The sequence below is a fragment of the Pleurodeles waltl genome, chromosome 1_1 (assembly GCF_031143425.1).
Source record: "Pleurodeles waltl isolate 20211129_DDA chromosome 1_1, aPleWal1.hap1.20221129, whole genome shotgun sequence".
Classification (NCBI taxonomy): Eukaryota; Metazoa; Chordata; class Amphibia; order Caudata; family Salamandridae; genus Pleurodeles; species Pleurodeles waltl.
In genome coordinates, this window is record NC_090436.1 from 177,334,776 (window position 1) to 177,352,208 (window position 17,433).

Here is a 17,433-nt window from a genome sequence, read left to right on the forward strand (position 1 = left end):
AAGAAACAATAGTGGTCTTTGGGTCAACCCCACTGCACCTTATTCAATGGGTTTTCTTTCCATCCTTGTGTCTATAGGACGGCAGTAATGCACTATACATGGTCGAAGTCAAAATACAGCCAATAAATTATTTATGAGAAAGCTGGGTTATGAGAGTAAAGGTTGATGGTTACTGTATTGTGACTTAGTGTTCGTTAAAGAGGAGCATCATCAGCTCTTTCCTAAACTGAAGCAATATTCATGTTTATCTTTCCCCTGAAGCATTTCTACTTTATTGTGTTTCTCAATGAATGAGTTGCATCTTTCCACTGCTTACATCAGGAACTACTATTTCATTTGTTTCCTTTGGTTGTCTCCCATCTGCTCGTTTTATCTCATATGCCTACCTCGGAATTTTCTCTTGAAACTTCCTATTTACCCTGCTTCTGCAATTGTCCACTCCACATTCCACAAACATTATTTTTGTAATTAAATTAATAAAACTACTTTAAGGGCTCTACAATTGGAGACTGCTATCCGGCCATTTACTACTCCTAACATTCGCCCCTCTTGAAACAGTAAATTAAAGTTTTTTAAAAACACCAAAATGGTAGTTGATGCGTCACAATCCGTGAGCACACCTGTGTGGCAATTTAACTAGGAAAACAGTTCGATGCAAGCAGGTGGACACACCAGCGGTCATTGTGGTATGATCCTTCTCATAACAAAATGTCCAAAAGACACCTATTTGCATGCCTATATGATGACACACATGGACATCCATCATGGAATGATTTTTCTTAGCGAAAAAATATTCCAAGATGGTTGGCCATGTGAGTGCATGCATCGCGTCTCTTTGGCCATGCCTACTTTAAGAAGCACTGGCAAATCCAATAGCTCAGAAAATGCCTTTGAAAGGAGATACCCATTGGCTTGTGAGAACAGAAATAATGAACACTTTTGTGCCATAAGGAATTCTAAAAACTCCAAGCTTAGAATAGAGGTCAGAGATCTCTCTCACCCCCATGCAGCTGTGTACATGTGTACATACACACACACACACACACACACACACCCACCCACCCACCCATACTCCCCCAGCTCTCAAAGCGGGAATTTGTCCGATGGCTTTGTTGCATTCTCTATTCTGTGGTATAAGTTGAAGTTCAATTTATGTGCATATGCTATATTTCACAGTGTTCTTCTGACCTTTTGGGACACAAACAATTTGTTTTAGCTTTTGAAGTGGGCATGGGAGATGGAAATTATCTACAGTTATGGAATGTTGAAGCAATTGTCACAGGAAGTAACATTAATGAGCCAAGAGAGTAACTCAAGTTGCACTGTTAAATTGGAGGTTACACCAATAGTAGCAGGGTGGCAATAGATGGCAAGACAATTCCAGAACGATTAATCAACAATAGAGGCCCATACACATCTCTACATGGTGATATACTTGCCCATCTTAAAATCTTAGAATCATACAAGGTTATCTAATCCTTAATACATGAGTATTAGTGTAAGCAAAGGGAAAGTAGTGAAATGAAGTTGGACCACGAAAACAGCAACATTATTCACAAGCTATTCATTTTCCATTGAGGTAGCTTTAAATTCCTTATTTGTGCAAATAAAATACTAACGCAGGCTATACTAATGTGTTAGCTTGCAAAAGATAGGGTCTTTGCAGTTAGGAAAGAGTGATTTTTGCCTTACAATCCATGCACACTTTCATATTCGGGTAACTAGGAGTGGACAACTGTAGATTGGAAGATGAAGCTGTATCTAACATTGGAACTAGATGGCATACTAAGACAAACATTTGCCATTAAAGACTATTGAAAATAATATATCCATGCACTTGGTGGATCCCAACCGTTTAACAAAATCACAGTGGCTTATAATGAAGGACTTTGATTTAGAGAAAATAATTTATCAAATTAGAGGCTGACAAATCAAAAGTGCAAAGATCTACAATAAATATATCCAAGGCACCTAGGAGGATGGTCCTGAAAAGAGAATTAACAGGGGATGCAAGAGGAGGGGGTGCAAAATCCACATCGGAAACTCCTCTGAAGGGTGCATATCAAGAAACCCTTAACTGAAGACCAAGGAGTGGGTTCTCATTTTACAGTGCCAAAAACTATAATATTCTGACTGAAACCACAGCATTGTCATTATTGGTGTTCAATTTGCTTGTTAAAAGTTTATTACTGTACACCACCACCTACCCCTGAAAGAGAGGTACGGTGGGTACAAAGCCAAACAGCAGCAAACCACAGCTGGCATGTTGCCCCCCGCCCCCCCCCACCCCACACACTTTTTCTTGGTTTCTGGCTGCAACCTAGACCGGAGTGTACTAGGATCCTGCTAACCAAGTCCCACCCCCCCCAATACCAGTGTTCTTTCCCTAAAATTGCAAAAATATTGATATAATTGACAACACCTTTAGTTGCCACTATATGTCCCTAGTAAATGATACTGTGGTACCCACGGTATGAGATACTAAGGGTTGGACCCTGCTGAGGGCAGCAGCACAGATTTTGCCACCCTCGGGGACCTTGCATTCAAGTGCACTCCTCACTACCATGGCAGGCTGAGTGTCCTGGAGCAATCCTAAAATGCAAACCTGACATTACTTAAAACCTGGGTGAAATGTCCACTACACACTGCAGTCAATATAGGAAAGCCACCCCTCTGGTAGGCCTTCCAGCCCCAAGGAAGGGTGCACTATAATGCATGTGTGGGCATAGGTGCATGAGCAGTATGCCCCTACTGTGTCCTCGCCAAACCTGGGACATAGTAAGCTTACAGAGCAGCCATTTTAAATGCATGTGCTGAACACTGGTTAGCATGAGTTTTACAGCCAGATGATGGCCACTCTGAACCCTGGGTTGTTTGGTATCAAAACAACTCAGAACAATTAATCCAAACTGGTACCAATATTGGATTTATTACAAAAGGTACTCTGAGGCCACCTTAGAGATGACCCTTACAAAAGCTAACTAACCATGGAATGGTTGCTGACTGGTCACAACCAACCTGCTCCAATCAAGCAATATTCTGGAAACCTGGGCCTGGGAACCCTGGGCATTTGCTCTTTGGGTTCAGAAAAAAAAGCCCTTCCTGAGCAGAGGCGTTGTACCTACTCCCTCAGGAATGTGCACAGCCCTGCCTGCGAGCTTCAAAGGGCTTGCTGCCCTTGAAACTCGGCCCCCCAGACGGCTGCTAGGAGCAGATGGCCACCCATTGCAAAGCCCCACTTTTGACCGGGAGCAATGGCAGGCAAATGCACAAAGGAAAGGAGGAGTGGCCAACCCTAGCCTGCACCACCCCCTAAGGTGTTGCATGAGAGGTGACCCCTCTATTTAAATTTCCTCTATCTTGCATGGTAGGAAAATAGCCAATTAGCGATAGGGAACTGACCTCTGTCCACAGAAAGTGGTCACATAGTGGGTGTGGCCAACCTAAGGTAAATGACCCACTGGTCACTACTAGGAATGCAGTATTTAGTGGGCACACCCTAGACCTGGAGATCAGATTCAAAAGACATAAGAAAGCGGGCAACAAAGAAGACCAAATTCCTGCTGTACAAAGAAAAAGGTGCCAAACCCTGCTTGCCGCACCCAGGACTCAACAATCGCCGCTGAGGGGTTGCATGGACATCAGACGGACATCAGACGGACTCTACAAAACCTCAGGGGAGCTCCACCAGTCTGAAAATTGCCAAAGATCTCCCTCTGGAGTGAAGGCATCATTCCCTGCAACAAAGAAGCAAAAGCCCAATAAAGTCCAGTTCATTCACTAACAACTGACCAAAGAACTGGACACAGCAGGTGGACCAAATTTCACCTGATGGACTGAGAGGACAAACCCTGCAAGTGTGCCGAGTTTGGTGGTGTTGCGACAGCTATTGACTCACCTATCTGCTCTGCACCTGGCCTCCCAAGGCCCTGCTCTGGAGAACCAGCTGTGCTCTAAGGGTCCTCCATCCCTTGCAACCTCTACACTCCAAGGGGATCCAATGGGCTCACCTTGTAGCTCGCCTGTGCATTGCTTTTTCAAGTGATTCCTTGCTCCAAAGACTTTTCAGCAGCTACTCCCGCGGAAACTACCTGAACTTCTCTGGCTGGGCTACAGGACCTCTTGACAACCTGGACCTTAAAACAAAAGGAGACACTGGTAAAGGCATTGCCTGATTTTTTATGCATTTTTAAAGTTTTTTCCCCATTGATTCCTATGGTGCATAATTACGCACAAAAGCAAGGCATTTTCTAAAATTTGAACAATCACAACTTAAAAAGTACTTACCAGATTTTAATGATCTTGGTCTTTAAAACTGAATAAAAATCTGAAGTATTTTTGTAAACGGGGCTTAAGTTATTCCTGGACTGTGTGTCCACTTTTATTGATTCTGTGAGTAGGACAAATGCTTTGCACTTCTCAAACGATTGGCCTAACTGCTCGACCAAGCTACCATAAAAATCTGAGCATTAGGTGGTCTGGTTTTTACCTCTGTAAACCAAGGTGGGGTTGCTTGGACTCTCTGCACAGTGCACATCATTTTCGTACACTATATAGAGAGTCAGTCTCCTACAAAGATGAATGTGAAAGCTTTTATTTATCTGACAGTATGGTGTGAGAACGCTACAAAATCTAACAATGACTGTAATTTCCCTTTCAAGTCACCACCCTACCATAAAGCACAGGCAGAATCAACTGTTTGATACCCGCCCTCGGGAGCTGCAGCTCAGCTCTCAAGTCTCCATGTGCTCATGACAGATATTTCTTGTTTAATTATATAGCACTAATTTATGCTCTGTACTGTCAATAGGATTAGAGTCTTGATTTCATTCATTCATTTCTACGTTTAGGGGTTTATACCACATCAATTCCACAAACTCTCACCTTTATCTAATGATATGCATTACATTTCTGTCAAGTAGTCTGTAACCTTAGCATGAACTTTGATCTTCATACCCAAATAGTTCAGTGCTAGGTCTGGCACAGTGGTTCCCAACCTTTTGACTTCTGTGGACTCCCATTTTATCAATACTGGAGCCCGGGGACCCCCACTGAATCATTAATGGAACACGGGGACCCCCGAGGAGTCATTACTGATAGCTGGGACCTAATATTATTAAATGTTTTAAGCAGCCGCGGACCCCCTGAGGAGGCTTCGCGGACCCCCAGGGGTCCCCGGCCCACAGGTTGGGAACCACTGGTCTAGCATATTCTGGTTTCTCTATTCTCTGAATCATTAGCCCATGTTTTTGTACATGTGCTTGCACTGTGGAAATGATATAAACAAAGCTCTCCAACTTGGATTGGCCAGCTGGAGGAAAACCTGCAACTCTGACGCAGAGAATTTCGAGCCTTGCGTTGAACACAGTGCTGACACAGTTTAGACATGTTGGACATACATTTTAGGGCCAAATTCAAGTGCAAGAGGATCTCCTCTTAAGGGATGGTGTCTTGTTATCTGCAGCCTGCTTTGTGTGTCAGAGATCAGGCATGTGTAAAGCAGAAGAGTAAAACAACATATGCCATTGCAAACGCTCAAGCCAACTTATTTTCTTTAATCTAAGATGATTAAACTGAAAACAGCATTATTGTCTATCATACATGCTACTGAGAATTGATGGCCTTTGCTTGTACCTTCCAGCTCACACCGTGAGTGGACAACATGACGTGTCCAGAGTGCGAGTGCACCTGCCGTGTCAACAGAGCAGCAGAGAGGAGCTCAGAGTGTGGTGTCCAGCAGTTAGAGATCTATGCAGACCTGCACGACATCCACACCCATATCTTGGGGTGTTTGTGGTGCACCCAGTGCAGAGCGCTGAAAGCTTTCGTGGCGTCCCCCGAAAAGGTAAGCAAGCAGAGTGGCTGTAGTCAGCTGCCCCAGAGAGTGAGCCCCGGGACTCAACAGTAGTGGCCCACCTAGGTCTGGGTGCGGCTTGTGGGTGTCCCTGGTGAGCCCCGCTGGTGTTATTTCCGGCTGCTACAATCTCCTTCCGCCACCAGGACTCCCAGGACCTTCTAGATTGTCCTGTCTCTTGAGCAGGACATCTAGCCCTGAAGACTCTGCCACTAAACGCCAGCAAGCTTTGCCCTTTCACTCGCCCCTGTTAAGTGATGTTGGGGGCGGGTGGCATAAAAGTACTGAGATAGCACGAAGAGCACAGCAAGCGGAAGAGCGTGGTGGAAGCAGAGCATAAGTGCATAAAATAAGTGGGCGAGTGTTTCATTTTCCGCATCTACCTTTGACCTAACAAAAGGAGTTTACAGTCTACACACTGCTGCCAGAAGTTAACACACCTAAGGCAGGGGCCCAGCAGTTACTCAATCATAACCCATTTATTTCTATCTGGATCACTTCATTGCCTTTCATCAAATTCAAACAAAGGTGTAGGGTAATTAATTGCTCAGTGCTTTGAACATGGGTTGTATCCAGCCTACATAGGTGTGAGACTGGCCACTTTCCCAGGTGTAGCCGGGGGGGGGCCATCGCCATGACCCAGCCCGCCTTGAATGCCAAAGGTAGTGGAGTAAACCTCAGTTGCACAAATTAAAATTATTCAAACAAACAGCTAACAGGCAAAATGTTTTTTAAGATGCATACAAGAAGCTCCCTGCTGGCGCACACGTGTATCCAGGCCGGTGAAAAAATCCATGAAGAAGCTAGGGTCTCTACCCTCCTAGAAGCATGATAATCAAACAACGCTTATTCGATCATCCATGAACCATGCTGCTGGTAATGAGGGCATAAAGAAGTATTATACATTGAGAAAGGGGCCTTTTCCCTTAGAAGAGGATACTGCTCGCCAACTCAATCAGCTAAATCAATGTCCAATTATGGCCAACTGAATACCTTTATGCAGGATGCGGTGCCCTTGGGGGGACGGCAGGGAGCTAACTACAGAAGATAAAGTCCATGCAGGAGTATCACACGCAGAATATTGCTGGAATTAAATTGCCAAACTCATAGACCAAAGCTCTAATAATGCATTGAGGGCCCCCTCATGAGGAGGCGGCCTCCCCAGTGCCAGAAGATGTGGGCTAGGTCCCTGGGGAAATAAGCCGGAAGGCTCCTATGTTGAAAAGTGAAATAGATATGCCACCATGGCTTTTATCGCCTGAAATTCAGGAAGTGGCCGATAAAAACTTTAATAACTCCAACTTACCTCCGGCATTAAAGACAATGTCCCTCAGGCATGTTTCAAGAAAGGTAGCTCCTGCTATAGAAGATGTTATCACCTCTACAGAGCTTGTGGGTGGTGACACTCAGATTGCCAGCAGTGCCAGTGTCTCCTTCCTCCCTATGGACCTTGTGAAAAATAAACAGGATGCAACGCACTGTAAATCCATATTTTACCCTAACAGGCTTCACTGAGAGACCAATGTCCAATATATTAAGGATAAGGATGTCCTCAGCATCTTGGACCCTGATAACAGACTGAAGTAGGACTGTAGCAACAGAGGATTCTTGGAAAAGCCCTACATATAATGTTCCCGGCCATGCATCATCAGACAAGTTGCAGAGTCTGTCTAATTCCAAATCACTCCTTATTGACCATGAGCTATGTATCAAAAAGGACCAGGTTAAATCCAGCTTTGCATTGTGGGATGCTATGGACAAGGCCCTTACGATAATCGGCCCAGCATCATTGATGCATGCAGATAAGTTGGACACTCAAACATCCTCCAGTCACTTGCAGAGCATGTTAAGAACATCAACATCTAGATAGACAATCTTAATGCCCTAATTATTGGGGTTCCGGAGACTACTGGGAAACCTACGGTGCCTTGTTACTGCTCCCACTTGTTAGGAAACATGTCTGCGCTTCCTGAAATTATGTCTGAGTTGGGTTTACGAATGCAAAGCAATAGCCTCTCTTAATGGATCTCTTAACTGAGCCATCCTTATGCCATGCTAACATAGTGGTGATCTATACCTAGCATAAAAAGGGAAACAATTAATTATGTTCCAGCAGTCCAAATTCCACCTCCTAAAGAGAGTGATACCCGCCGGGATGATATGGGTTGCCTTGGCCCTGTAGATACAGAGGGCATTGAAAGGGCACCCATTATCCTGACAAGGAAAAACAAAAAACGCCTATGGAAACTCAATAAAAGTTTAAATAGACCCACTACAATGGCTCAGAAATTCTATCCAATCTTTTCTGAATCTCAATCAAAAAATAATGATCACAATCAAAGTTTACAAGATAGAAAATACATCAGTCTTCCCAAGACATCAAACAGAGATGTGGAAGAGCCCCTGGAACACATAGCTCTCAACAACAAGCTTACTATGTCATTTGTGGAAGTAATGGCGAAATCGCCTCATCCCTGCCCTGCGCGTTCTGCTGACAGGGGCAGGCCTGCTGGAGGAGGGGACTGCCGCACACTGGGGTCTGGGTCCTGTCCGCTTCAGATCTGCCTCTGGTGGGCGTGCTTCACGGTGAACTGGTGTTTCTTTTCTACCAGACAGATGGAACCCTGGACGGCAGCGGGGCTGGAGATGTTGGGATATTGCATCCAATACGGTTTTCTTATCCCATTTGGGGATCTGACGGACAGAACATATTTAACACCACATAGGCTCAGAACCATATACGGAGGTGAACCCAAAGGATGCCCTGATGTGATGCTTTGGACCCAGACTTTGATCATATGACTTGGGACTTCCTCTTGTTACACATTTCTGGGATAGGGTCCTGGGGAGAATTGGTGACACCCTCGGCCACCCACTTGCGAATAACCCCTCCAAATATAACTACAAAGTCTTTTTTCCAGGTTGACCCCCGGGAAAGTTGTGAACAGATTCCTAGACCTGGCCTTGGTGCTGGCTAAACGCCATGTGGCCATGGCCTGGATGTCCCACAATGACTAGACTTTTGAGGCGTGGGGAACAAATGTGGCAAAATGGGCGCGAGCTGAGGTGCGGGCACTACAGAGAGAAGAGGCTTGCGGGTTGTGAGCCTTATCTATTGCTCCTTTGTGGACGGAGATGGTGGAAGCCTTAGAACGGGGCATGTGGGTCTTAGACCCGGCGAAAAAGGGCTCGGAAAGTCCACCCCAGACAGATGGACCACAACCTTGATACCCCGGCAATACACATCTATCTGACAGGTGATCGTGGGCGACAAGAGGGAACCCACCGAACTATGATGCTTCCAGACAAGACAGCAGCTCCTGGAGGGACGACGATCCCCTTGTTGAAGAGACGTAGTGGCCTTCATACATCGGCTGATGCCCTGGACTGGCGTAGACCCCCTCCCGAGCTAACTAAACCTGCTGTCTCCTACTATAATATGCATACTCCAGAAATGATGCGACACACAGGTGCTTTGTTTTGCTTAGAGTTTATTTAGTTTAAAATGACCATTACACAACCTAAGTTGTTTGGCATACATTTCTCCACTGACTGAGATGTAGGTACATGCACAATATGTAAGCAGTTCCAGTGCACTCAGATTACAATATTATTAGTATGAGGTCCTCTCCTCTTCCCACTATCAAGAATACCACGGCACAGACATCCTTTTCAGAATAGAGACCCAATGTTGTATTATGGGATAAGTTGTACAATGTACTATTTGTAAAACAAATGCCATTAAACAGTTCGATTTTTTTTATTTATTTTTTAAAGTAATGGCTTAATGGAGGTGCTGGACCCCAGAGTGAAATCGGGGGTGCCATTCAACGAATCTACACAACAGGTTATGGCTCCAGAGTTGCTAAGATCTTCTAAAGAATGCCAAACTCTGCCTCAGATGACATGGAATGGAAGCCTCAGCCGATAGCCTGGGGCCATTAGTAAAACCTGTAATCAGGTCTAAGTCCTTAAGAGTTTTGTAAAGAATCTCAAACTCTGCCTCAGATGACATGGAAATAAATTTTAACCAATGGACTGGGCACCTAGCAAACCATGCTCCTCTGAACATGACTGGAATAAGATATCTGAAATTAATAATGCCTGTCCCTCCAGAGTCTAAAAATTTCTACTGAACGTCAAACTCTACCTCAAATGACATGGAAAGAAACTTTAATTGACGGGCCCCCAACACTCTGTGATCTCCTGGGCTTAGTAGACTCAAGACATGTAATAAAATAATGTCTGCCTCCTCTCATGCAGAGAAAGGGTGGAAGGAAGGTGAGACGGGGAGGATGGGAAAAGAGGATCTAGTAGCTACATTTGGAGGTGGCAGCCCCCATCTCGGGGACACAAAAGGTCAGTGGAAATCTCAGGGTGGAGTGACATGCTCTAATACCTTGAGAAGTATTGGTTCCCCTTGGAATAAGGTACAGGAGGGTGCTTGTAGGAAGGTAGCCTCTTTCCAGCCTTGTTACCTCCACTTTTGGCCTGTTTGTGAGTATATGTCAGGGTGCTTTCACTGGCTCACTGGGATCCTGCTAGCCAGGGCCCAGTGCTCATAAGTTTGTGGCCTATATGTGTTGCCTGTGTGGTGCCTAAGTGTATCACTGAGGCTCTGATAACCAGAACCTCAGTGTTTATGCTATCTCTGCTTTCTAAATTTGTCACTGCAGGCTAGTGACTAAATTTACCAATTCACATTGGCACACTGGTACACCCATATAATTCCCTTGTACATGGTACTTAGGTACCCAGGGTATTAGGGTTCCAGGAGATCCCTATGGGCTGCAGCATTTCTTTTGCCACCCATAGGGAGCTCAGGCAATTCTTACACAGGCCTGCCACTGCAGCCTGAGTGAAATAACGTCCACGTTATTTCACAGCCATTTTTCACTGCACATAAGTAACTTATAAGTCACCTATAGGTCTAACCCTCACTTGGTAAAGGTTGGGTGCCAAGCTACTTAGTGTGTGGGCACCCTGGCACTAGCCAAGGTGCCCCCACCTCGTTCAGGGCAAATTCCCTGAAATTTGTGAGTGCGGGGACACCATTATATGCGTGCACTATACATAGGTCACTACCTATGGATAGCGTCACAATGGTAGCTCCGAACATGGCCATGTAACATGTCTAAGATCATGGAATTGTCACTCTAATACCATTCTGGTATTGGGGGGACAATTCCATGATCCCGCGGGTCTCTAGCACAGAACCCGGGTACTGCCAAACTGCCTTTCCGGGGTTTCCACTGCAGCTGCCAACCCCTCAGACAGGATTCTGCCCTCCTGGGGTCTGGGCAGCCCCAGCCCAGGAAGGCAGAACAAAGGCTTTCCTCTAAGAGAGGGTGTTACACCCTCTCCCTTTGGAAATAGGTGTGAAGGGCTGGGGAGGAGTAGCCTCCCCCAGCCTCTGGAAATGCTTTGATGGGCACAGATGGTGCCCATCTCTGCATAAGCCAGTCTACACCGGTTCAGGGATCCCCCAGCCCTGCTCTGGCACAAAACTGGACAAAGGAAAGGGGAGTTACCACTCCCCTGACCAGTACCTCCCAGGGGAGGTGCCCAGAGCCCCTCCAGTGTGTCCCAGACCTCTGCCATCTTGGAAACAGAGGTGTTGTGGGCACACTGGACTGCTGAGTGGCCAGTGCCAGTAGGTGACGTCAGAGACCCCCTCTGATAGGCTCTTACCTTTCTTGGTAGCCAATCCTCCTTTCTTGGTAGCCAGACCTCCTTTTCTGGCTATTTAGGGTCTCTCCTCTGGGGTATTCTTCAGATAACGAATGCAAGAGCTCACCAGAGTTCCTCTGCACTTCCCTCTTCGACGCCTGCCAAGGATCGACCGCTGACTGCTCCAGGACGCCTGCAAAACCGCAACAAAGTAGCAAGACGACTACCAGCAACATTGTAGAGCCTAATCCTGCCGGCTTTCTCTACTGTTTCCTGGTGGTGCATGCTCTGGGGGTCATCTGCCTTCACCCTGCACTGGAAGCCAAGAAGAAATCTCTCATGGGTCGACAGAATCTTCCCCCTGCTAACGCAGGCACCAAAAGACTGCATCACCGGTCCTCTGGGTCCCCTCTCATCCTGACGAGCCAGGTCCCTGGAACACAGGAACTCTATCCAAGTGATTCCCACAGTCCAGGGATCATTCAGTCCAAGTTTGGTGGAGGTAAGTCCTTGCCTCCCCACGCTAGACTGCAAACCTGTGTACTGCGTGATTTGCAGCTGCTCCGGCTTCTGTGCACTCCTCCAAGGATTCCTTCGTGCACAGCCTAACCTGGGTCCCCCAGCACTTCATCCTGCAGTGCTCAAACCTCTGAGTTGGACTCTGACGTCGTGGGACCCTCCTTGGTGACTCTGAGCCAGCTCCGGTTCACAAATCTTGTAAGTGCATGCTCCAGTACTTCTGCGGGTGCTGCCTGCTTCTGTGGGGACTCTCTGAGTTGCTGAGCGCCCCCTCTGTCTCCTCCTCCAAGGGGCGACATCCTGGTCCTTCCTGGTCCCCAGCAGCACCCAAAAATCTCTACCGCGACCCTTGCAGCTAGCAAGGCTGGTTTGTGGTATTTCTGTGTGGGAACACTTCTGCAACCTTCAGCACGCCGTGGGACATCTTCCATCCAAAGGAGAAGTTCCTAGCTCTCTTCGTTGTTGCAGAATCCTAAGCTTCTTCCATCCGGAGGCAGCTTTCTTGTACCTTCATCCGGGGTTTTCTGGGCTCCTGCCCCCCCTGGACACTATCGCGACTCTTGGACTTGGTCCCCGTGCCTTGCAGGTCCTCAGGTCCAGGAATCCGTCTTCAGTGCTTTGCTTGTGTTTGTGGTTCTTGCAGAATCCCCCTATCACGACTATTGTGTCCTTTTGGGGTAGTAGGTGTACTTTACTCCTACTTTTCAGGGTCTTGGGGTGGGGTATCTTGGACACCCTGACTGTTTTCTTACAGTCCCAGCTACCCTCTACAAGCTCCCATAGGTCTGGGGTCCATTTGTTATTCGCATTCCACTTTTGGAGTATATGGTTTGTGTTGCCCCTAGACCTATGTTCACCTATTGAATCCTATGGTAATTCTACACTGTTTGGGTTTTGGGTTTGTGTACATATAACTTGTGTATATTACTTACCTTCTTACTAAGGGTACTCACTGAGGTACTTGTGGCATATTGTCACAAAAATAAAGTACCTTTATTTTTGGTAACTCTGTGTATTGTGTTTTCTTATGATATTGTGCTATATGATCTGAGTGGTATAGTAGGAGCTTTGATGTCTCCTAGTTCAGCCTAAGCTTTGCCATAGCTACCTTCTATCAGCCTAAGCTGCTAGAAACACCTCTATTCTACTATTAAGGGATAACTGGACCTGGCACAGGGTGTAAGTACCACAAGGTACCCACTATAAGCCAGGCCGGCCTCCTACAGTGCTACATTAATTTCCCACCAGAATACGCCTCTCATGGACGAGAAGATATTCGTAATCGTGGAATCTAAAATATTTTCCGCACTCACTGGTATGGATAGGATTGAATCAAAAGAGATTTTATTGCCTTCATTCCTGGCTCCCATTACAATCCAAGAGAGGCCACTGAAGTTCAGTTTGGCCATCCAGAAATCATAAGAAAAACTGAGGAATATGCCAATGTGTTGTCTCAATGGGGTATTTCACTCAGTAAACGATTTCCTATGACTAACTGCCCAGCCATTCCACTAGATTGCAGTTCCACTCCTGGAACATCCAGAGCCTAAGGACATTATCGGCCAACAATGATACACTTCAGTAAGAAGGATATAATGTGTCTGTAGGAAACCTGGCAGTTAGCCCCAACAGCAAAGCTGAATCATCTTGATTTTTTTGCCCCAGCTGAACCATCCACCAAAGGAGGTCACCCCTCAGGAAGGGTTTCAATTTCAATTCAGAAAACACTGGCAACAAATGTTTTAGTTCTGGCCTGCAGCCTTGGAGCTTATATAATTATGAAACCAGTACTGGTCATCAAACAAAACCCTAGGGGCTTGTTACATATCATAGGGTGCATTTACATCAGCCCAAAGCAACCAAACAAAAAAAACTGTGGTGGCGGAAGTGGCAAATACCACAAGAACTTTAAGAGAGAGACATCTGTAGGCTGTGTGGCAATTGCTGGGGACTTTAATTTGTTTCTCCTTGATACTGCTGTGCCATCGATCTGGGTCCAAGAGGAACAGGTGGCCTGGTCCATTCCTGAAATAAAATCCGGTACAATCAAGAAGGATGTAGGAGGGAAGAGGTTCACCACTCTTCTCAGTCAACTAGGCCTGAGGACATTAAATGGAAGAAGCTCCCTAGATATCCCTCCAGCCAGCACATTCACCTTGCAAAATAATTCATCCTTAGTAGACTATGTCTGGGTGTCCATCCAGCATTTTAACCAAATGAGAGGCTTTGAGGTGATCCCCCGACCTGGCCAGTGATCATTCAATGTTAGTTTATTCCCTTTCGACGAGTATGCCCAGATGGCCTTTGGTCAAGGTAGTTGGTGCTCAAGAGGATGTGAATATGCTGCGCAGAATTAAGTGGAGCACCGACATATCAGTTGAAAAAGTTGAAGTACTAAAGAAGTTCTGCATTGCAGATCCTATGGGTCAGGCTGCATCTCCGTTGCAGTAGCACACTCAGACTACACTACTGTTAAATCAATTTTCTCTACTTACTAAAGAATTATGTTCACCCAGGGCATGCCCGCGCTGGCATCCAAAAACGGAATTAAGAATGCTCAAGCGGAAGTTGCACAAACGCCTGAGAAGTATTTGGCCTGTTAACTCAAGTGCTCTCATTGATGAGATGAGAAAAATAAGAAAGACATACAAAGCGAAGTCCAAACAGAAAGAAGAAAAACAGTGGGTGGAGCTATATGAGGCATCAAGGCAAAAAATTTCCCGCAAATTTTGGAGACTGGTCCAACAGAGGTCAAGTGGGCTTGGTCTGAAAGAGCAGCCTTCTATATCAGCAGTTACCTGGGTGAATTACATCTCAAATCTATATGGCACAAATACAGACAGTCAGTAGGAGGAGATCTAGTCTCTGGACACGGGGCCCCTCCCAGACATGTGGGTTAATGGGGAGAGTAAGTGGAACAAAAATAATAATTTGCGATTGATTATAGCCTTCCTTCAACCAGCAGGAGCCCAGGTCCCAATGTGCTTCCCGCCAGAATAGTCAATGGGGCACAAGAAGCTTGGACGCTTCTTTTATGTCCATTATTCAAGAAATGTCCAATCGCAAACAAGGTTCCGGATAGCTGGAGTGGATAAATATTATCCCCAATACACCAACAAGGTTAACCTGATCAGCCAGCTAATTTTAGATTAATAGCCCTTCTTGATGTAGAGAGGAAATGGTATGCAAAAGCCCTCAACTCAGATCTTGAAAAATGGGCCTCAGTAAATGCACTAACTCTGATTACACAGTCTGGGTTCAGACAGGGCTGCAGGTAATGAGGACAACTTGGTGATACTTTCCCCTTTGCAGCAAATGATGAGCAAGCACCAATATTATATGCTGCCTTTATTGACTACACCACCGCTTTTGACAAAGAGGTAGATCAAGGCTCTGGCAAAAGCTTCATAATTGGGGTATCCCGTCTTCACTGCTGCGAGCTATCAAGAGCCTGTATGTCAAAATCTGGGTCAGAGTTAAGGCCTCCGCGAATAGGGGGGGAGGACGCAAAAGATCCGGACCAACCAAGGGTTGAAACAGGGGTACGTATTGGCTCCTTTACTATTTAATCTTTACTTGGCCAACCTAAATATTGCTCTTCGTGGAGTGAATGCCTTCCCACCAAGTTTGCGGACTCACATCTGCAATATGCAGATTATACTATTTTATTCTATCATAGTGCTGTTGGCATGTAAATGTCATTGAATACTTTGTCTTACTATTGCAATGAAAATAAGATCTCCATCAATGCCGCGAAAACTAAAATTATGGTCTTCGAGTGAAAGTAAAAAAAAAAAATTCACTTTGGACCAGGCTATCATTGAGCATGTATCCAGCTTCAAATATTTGGGCGTTCATTTAACCAGCACAGCTCACATTAGGTGCATCTCGAGGCAATTAAGGGAATGGCGGTAGCCATGATCATCAGTTTCCAGAAATTGCTGAAACAAACATCAGGGCCAGATCTGATGGCAATCTGTCGAGTAATTGGCTCCGAGTTCATTCCAACATTGTCTAACGGTTTGTTGATCTTCACACACAGTCTTGGCCCCTGGCTAGACAATGCCCAGTGCCACTGTTATAGAAGATTATTGCAGCTCCCGTATTCAACCCCCTCCTCACAAATTTGGTTGGAATTTAATCTAAGTAACCCAACAATCATGGGGAAACTAGATTTTTAAATATACTATATCAAGTTTAAGGCAGCTTTCCCCCACTCACTGAGGGGCCCGATTTGGTTAAGCATGCAGAATAGTAAACTGTGATAGAATGTGTACGCTAAAAAATCCAGCCAGGCCACTAAATTAGTCTGACTCTTCCACCAAGATCATGTGCCAAGCTGCTCATTAAAAATGCAAGGCTGAGCACTGCAGAGGAAGATCAATATGACTTGGCTACAAAGGCCCACACTGATCTATGTTCTTCTCTTTACCAGTCCAACGGGAGTGCCACTTACTTATACTGTCATCTGCAGCTAGGCTTGAGAACAGACCTAATCAGGCTAAGATGCGGTCACCAAATATGGCCATTTGAAAGGTTCAGAGGCCCTACACTGCAGACTATGCATGCATAAACTAGAATAATTGTCACACATAGTATGTGTATGCAAAGAATTGAGTGGGTTGAGAAGCTATTGGGTGATTCCTGTATTTTGCATTTTAGAGACCAGGAAATGTGAAAATGCAATTGCTGCATGTTTAAGTGGGACACGCATTCAGCTAACTGCAAGATTTTTGGAATTTTTGAAGGAGGCTTGCAAAGTTTTGAACACTAATCCCTTATCACTTTTAGATGTTTAGTTTTGTGAGTTTTTCTACGCAGATATATTTAATTTGCTTAGGTTTGTGCACTTTAACAATGCTCAGAGTGTTATGAATGGCTGGTCATCTCAGCATAGTTGGAAAGATCAGCACAACGCATTACACGCCTCACAATAGTGATGAGTGACAAGCCCTTTCCTTCCATACCGAATTAAGAGGTAAGCTGCATTATGTCTTATTTTATGAACGCAGCTTAGGTTTCCTTTGAATATTTTTATATTGTAATTGTTTTTTAGATTAAGGTGTCACAACATAAGAAGGAAATTGGCATTACATCCTTGGCCAGCACATCTTAATCCAAGCTTTTAAAGAAGAAAGTATGAATTCATTCTGGTTATTTGACTTTTTGATACAGTTGTTATAGTAAGTCTTTTTAAGATGTGATATAGGAAGGCCTAGGTACGTGTAGTGTATGTTTAAGAAATCTGTAAGGACGAAGATGAAGTTTAATTTGCTCGGTCTAAACAACATATCTTTTTGGTGCCTTTTTTACGAAGGTTGTTTATAATAAGGCAATGTTTGTTGAAGTGCTTATTAATCTATGCATCTGGTGTGTTTTTTTTTTTTTTT

General features: G+C 45.2%; 1 protein-coding gene across 4 annotated transcripts in view; it reads right to left on the minus strand.

Annotated features, from left to right (window-relative positions):
- ATP8B1 (ATPase phospholipid transporting 8B1) overlaps nucleotides 1–17,433 on the minus strand; it is a 306,728-nt gene that overhangs the window by 145,283 nt on the left and 144,012 nt on the right. The gene's annotated exons all lie outside the window — the stretch shown is intronic.